This window comes from Mauremys mutica, chromosome 6, assembly GCF_020497125.1.
Source record: "Mauremys mutica isolate MM-2020 ecotype Southern chromosome 6, ASM2049712v1, whole genome shotgun sequence".
NCBI classification, from domain to species: domain Eukaryota; kingdom Metazoa; phylum Chordata; order Testudines; family Geoemydidae; genus Mauremys; species Mauremys mutica.
In genome coordinates, this window is record NC_059077.1 from 134,370,924 (window position 1) to 134,377,085 (window position 6,162).

The following is a 6,162-nucleotide window of genomic DNA, read 5'->3' on the forward strand; positions in this document are numbered from 1 at the left end:
CTATGAGGAGGCAGTGGCAGAGACAGCAATGACACTCAGGAGTCCTGACTCCTAATCCTTGTATTTGGTTCCCTGTGGAGAGCTGAACAAGATGTGTTTTGATCAATTGCCCCATCCCTAGATTTGAACCTGGCCATTCTTGGCTGTCACTAGCTTGAATAAATAACAGAACAAACATCAAACTAGCAGTCCAAATATCCCTCCTAGGTCATTCTGTTAAGATGCAACGCTGTCTTGGCTCCTTTCCAAAACTTAATAATTGCTCACTGATTTGCATAAGGATTTGGTTTACATTGGACTCCGAATATAAATAACCCACTAGGAGCTACTACTTCAACCCTCATCGCCATGGAGGGATGTGTTCTCTACCTACTGGCTGTGTTTGGGTTCTGTTTCCCAGCCGTTTCTCACAGCCAAATGTAAGTACCGCCCATGATTCTGAGCAGGTGAGGATATTAACCTGGGGTTCTTTAGACTGGTCTGAGTGGAGCCTACCCTTAATTTTTCTTCCTTCGCTGAAATTCCCTGACAAGTGGGAGCCAGCTTCAGAAATTCTCTTTCCCGTTTGCTCTGATCTTTGTCAACCTCCTTCATTTTCAAATTATTTCAGGATTGTGGAATTTGGAAGTGCTGTAACCTGAAAAATGGAATTCTAGTGCCAAGTTTCTATAATAATTTCTATAAGGCAACCCTCCTATTGCACAGAATTCTGCTCTCACAGCGGTGTAAATCAGGAATGACTGCATTGAAGTCAGCAACGTTGCACTGGTTTGAAACAGCTTTGAGATGAAGATCAGTGATTGAGACTTGGTAACAATTTTGCCTGTGCATTTGTACATTCCTGTGAATTCAGATCTCATTACTGAGAGGTCTGCAGTAGGCATGGTTGGCTGCGTCTCTCCCACTGAAGGGAGAACTTTGCTTGACCATGCTGTGTAAATCTTAGGGGTGGGCCAAGAGCTAGATTTCAAAAAATGATGTCCCCACCTGGAGTTTTGAGGTTGAGATTCTTTCCAGTGAATGTGTTTATGGCTTGGCACCAACTTATCCAAGCTTACCCAAAGGAGACTTCAGATATGACTCTTTGCTCCTTACTAGTAGCCACAGAATATAGCTCCCAAATTCTGCTATTATGAAGCTACAAAAAGGCACCTTTAAACGAGTTAAAATTCCAACAGACAAATAACATCCAAAGCAAAGCCACAAGCTAGGAAACAGAGTTGTTCCATAGGAACCCTGTCATCCCACAGGAGAAAGAATTAGGTTGTCTGAGGCTCACATTTGTGACCGTGGTAGGCAACTGTTGACTTGCTAGAGGAATGGGATGGGTGGGTGTGTATGTATGGGTGGGAGTGGGACGGGGTGTCCAAGAGACAGCGAGAGAGAAGGTGATTTATACGGCCGATTGCATTCCTCTGCATTTCCTGGACTTTGTGGTTTAGAGGTGGGCAGGGAGGGTGTGACGCTCATTGGTGATGAAGAGGCAGGAGGCATGCTTGGGAAAGTGGGTGTCTCAGATGGACTTTAAAATGTAGTACATAAAAACATAAGAACGGCCATATTGGATCAAACCAAAGGTCCATCTAGCCCAGTATCCTGTCTACCGACAGTGGTCGATGCCAGGTGCCCCAGAGGGAATAAACAACACAGGTAATCATCAAGTGATCTATCCCCTGTCATTCATTCCCAGCTTCTGGCAAACAGACGCTAGGGACACCATCCCTGCCCATAGCCATTGATGGGCCTTTCCTCCATTAACTTATCTAGTTCTTTTTTTAACCATGTTATAGTCTTGGCCTTCACAACATCCTCTGGCAAGGAGTTCCATGGGTTGACCGTCCACTGTGTGGAAAAAATACTTCTTTTTGTTTGTTTTAAACCTGCTGCCTATTAGTTTCATTTGGTGACCCCTGTGTTATGAGAAGGAGTAAATAACACTTCTTTATTTACTTTCTCCATACCAGTCATGATTTTATAGATCTCTATCATATCCCACCTTAGTTGTCTCTTTTCCAAGCTCATAAGTCACAGTCTTACTAATCTTCCCTCATATGGAAGCCATTCCATACTCCTAACCATTTTTGTTGTCCTTTTCTGAACCTTTTCCAATTCCTATGTATCTTTGTTGAGATGGGGTGACCACATCTGCACACTGAATTCAAGATGTGGGTGTACTGTGGATTTATATAGAGGAAATATGATATTTTCTGTCTTATAATCTATCCCTTTATTAATGACTCCCAACATTCTGTTTGTTTTTTTTACTGCCACTGCACATTGAGTGGATGTTTTCAGAGAACTATCCACAATGACTCCAAGATCTCTCTCTTGAGTGGTAACAGCTAATTTAGACCCCTTCATTTTATATGTATAGTTGGGATTATGTTTTCCAATGTGCATTGCAATATTGAATTTCATCTGCCATGTTGTTTGCCAGTCAACCAGTTTTGTGAGATCCTTTTGTAACATTTTGCAGTCTGCTTGGATCTTAACTATCTTCAGTAGTTTTGTATCATTTGCAAATTTTGCCACCTCACTGTTTAACCCTTTTTCCATATCATTTATGAATATGTTGAACAAGACTGGTCCCAGTACAAACCCTTGGGGGACACCACTATTAACCTCCTCTCTCCATTCTGAAAACTGACCCTTTATTCCTACCCTTTGTTTCCTATATTTTAACCAGTTACTAATCAGTGAGAGGACCTTCCCTTTTATCCCATGACAGCTTACTTTGTTTAAGAACTTTGGTGAGGGACCTTGTCAAAAATTTTCTGTAAACGAATAAACATTCATAGATACACTCTGATCACCCCTAACGTCCTGCGGGTGGAGAGCGAAAAAAAGGTCGTGGTGGAAGCCCATGGCCTCACCACTCCAACCGAGGTGACAATCACCGTATAAGACTTCCCTCTGAAGAGGCTCGTTTTATACCAAGTCAAAACCAACCTGAACTCTGACAATGGAATGATGGGCACTGCCATAATAAAGGTGCGTAAAACCCCAGCCTCATATCACTCAAGCAAAACAAATGGTTAAACCAAATCACAATATATGTTTCAATGGTGCCAACCCCAGGTATTCCAAAAAGTATCAGTCAGACATCAAGAAGTCACAAGATTGGCTTAAAAATCATAAGTGCTTCCCTCGCCCCCGATCATTTTGTTTGTCTTCTGGTTTCTGAGCCTTTCGGGTGCACTTGGGTCACATTTTCAAGCTTTTCTCTGCAAGTATGAGAACTTCCTTGTTTAAAAACAGGAAAGCTGAGGTTTGCGTCTAATCATGTGAATCCAGGAGCTGGAGCTTTGAGGGAAAATATTGACTATCATAAGAATCTCAATAAAATCATGAGCATTGGGAACATGGATGTTTTTATGTAATTTCCACCAAAAGAGGGGGGAAAAATAAATTGCTTAGCCAGTTGGTTAAAATCCCCCAGTAGTCCGTGTTCCTGTAGTCCTTTCTTTGCCTTTTGCATTGCCTATATCAGGGGCAGGCAAACTTTTTGGCCTGAGGGTCGCATCTGGTTTCGGAGACTGTATGGAGGGCTGGTTAGGGGAGGGGGTCGTGGCCCGGCCCCCACCTCCTATCCGCCCCTTCCCCCGCCCTGGACTCCTGTCGTCTAAATTCGTTATCATGGAAAGAGATGAGGGATGAGATCATCAGTTCTTTCACGGCCTCTTTACACCAGGGTAAAAGGGCCAAAGTAAAGGGACCGTAAAAGCCCCATATGTGGCCAGGGAGGATCCCTTCAGGCCCAAGCACTGGGGGAATAAAGCTGCCTTCTGAGGATCCCTTCATTAGCCCTGGCATAGGAGGCATGCTGGGGTGGAGAGTCATACCTGGGCTGCAGCCCTAGGAGGTTGCTGTAACTTAGTCAGGTCCCTGGGGCTGTCCAAATAAACTTGATGCCATGGAGCAGCCCAGGATAAGGAGGGTGCAATGGTGGTTTAAAGCTAACACCCATGTGTGCCTTTGATGATACATGAAAGGGGAGATTTTCAATTTCACTGGCTCCCCCTGTCTACTTAGTTGTCAGAATTTCTGTTGTCTGGTGGAATTTTCCCACAGCATCCAGGGAGAGGTTTACAAAAAAATAGTAAAATGTGATTGTAAATCACAAAAATTGGTAGGGGGCAAGGATCCAAGGCAGGGGTAGGAGCTGAAATTACTTTTAACTCATTCTTTTAATATCCACTAGACTCCACTTTCGTATTCTAGTGCTCAGAGGCCCTATGCAAAGTCAAAGCGCCAATCTGTTAGGTATTGTACAAACACAGGGTAAGGCCTTAAAGTCTACGAATCAGTCCCTGTCCTGAAGATCTTACAATTCATATAGACCAGAGGTGGGCAAACTGTGGCCCGCGGGATCCTCCTGCCCGGCCCCTGAGCTCCTGGCCCGGGAGGCTCGCCTCCAGCCCCTCCCCTGCTGTTCCCCCTCCCCTGCAGCCTCAGGGGGCGGGGAGCAAGGGGGGTTGGATAGAGGGCAGGGGAGTTCGGAGTGGTGGTCGGGGGTGGGGGTATGGATAGGGGTCAGGGCAGTCAGAGGGCAGGGAACAGGGGGGGTTGAATGGGGCAGGGGTCCTGGGAGGGGCAGTCAGGAATGAGAGGAGAGGTTGCATGGGGTGGCGGGGGGCAGTCAGGGGACAGGGAGAAGGGGTGGTTGGATGGGCCAGGGGTCCTGGGGGGGAGTCAGGAATGAGAGGAGGGGTTAGATGGGGTGGTGAGGGGCAATCAGAGGCAGGGGTTCTGGGGGCAGTTAGGGGACAGGGAGCACGGGGTGGGTGGATGGGACTGGGGTCCTGGGGGGGTGGATGGGGCAGAGGGGGTTGGATGGGGCAGGAGTCCCGGGCGGGGGCGGATAGGAGGTGGAGGCCGAGCTACCTAACCAGCCCTCCATATAATTTCCGAAACCTGATGCGTCCCTCAGGCTAAAAAGTTTGCCCGCCCCCGAAATAGATGGATCAAGGGGAAATTTATGACATAGTGTTTCTCATGGAGCTTTGTAACTTTTGTAAGAATTGCTAACATGATTTATGATTGAGTTTCACTGTTCTAACATGGATACTTTATACATTGTGACCATTGACCTGCTGAACCAATAACTCCACACTGAATAATCTCATGTTCACTCAGGTTCCTACCAAAGACATAAAGAAAGATGTCAAACAGTATGTGGCTGTCCAAGCCAGAAGCCCACAATTCAACTTGGAGAAAGTGGTTCTGGTCACCTTCCACAGTGGCTACATCTTCATCCAGACAGATAAATCCATCTTCACACCTGGATCTACGGGTACTGCCTTCTTCTGACCCCTTTTGAACATTGGGTGCACTGACTTCATTTTAGAGCTACAGCAGGGCTGCAGGTTGCATATTGTGGAGATTATTGTCTCTCTCATCTTCTGGTTTTAATTCTTCCGTATTTCATTGGTGACTTCTTAAGTCCCCATCCCCAGGAGTATGTTACCATTCATTGATACTGGACCATTTGAAGTACTCTCCATGCAAGGGAACTGTCGTATCTTAACATCTGATCATCCGCTGCCTTGCACCTTGGGTCATCAGTCACACCTGTGCAAATAAGACCTAAATTGCTCCCAAAACAGAACTCTCCACTCATGCCAGAGGTAGCATTTTACTCCACTCTGCCCTGGGGTAAATGATAACACAAGTAGAGCTGCATGAAATTTTTCAGACAAATAGTTTATGCTCCAAAAACATCAGTTTTGGGTTGACCAAAACTGTTCACAAATTCAGGTTGATTTTGGAGAATAGTTTTGACTGAAAAAAAGATGATTTTTTTTAAGTCAAAATGATTCATTTTGACATTTTTTAAATACAACATTTTGATGTTTTGTTTGGAAATGATGTTCCATTTAGAAATTCAGCTAAATTTGCTTTTAAGTAAAAACCACCAGAAAACTCAACAAAATAAAATGTTTTGTTTGACCCGAAACAAAATGTTTACCAGTCATAATACACTTCATGCAAGGGCATTGCCTTATCGTAATAGATCATCATTTTGTTTTGGCAAGAAAAACCAAACACACTTCCGTTTTGTGTTGACCCGGAACAAAAATTTGGGGGGATTTTTCAGTTTGGCCTCTGAACCAAAAAAAAAAAATCATTCACTCAACTCTGGACACAAGGTACAAAACATTA

At 44.8% G+C, this 6,162-nt stretch overlaps 1 long non-coding RNA gene across 1 annotated transcript; it reads left to right on the plus strand.

Moving 5' to 3' along the window:
- Positions 1 to 331: 331 nt before the first annotated feature.
- Positions 332 to 5,265, plus strand: LOC123373384. The gene is made up of 3 exons (XR_006580701.1): positions 332 to 419; positions 2,799 to 2,991; positions 5,137 to 5,265. It is a non-coding gene; the product is annotated as an uncharacterized LOC123373384 (long non-coding RNA).
- The last annotated feature ends 897 nt before the right edge of the window (positions 5,266 to 6,162 follow it).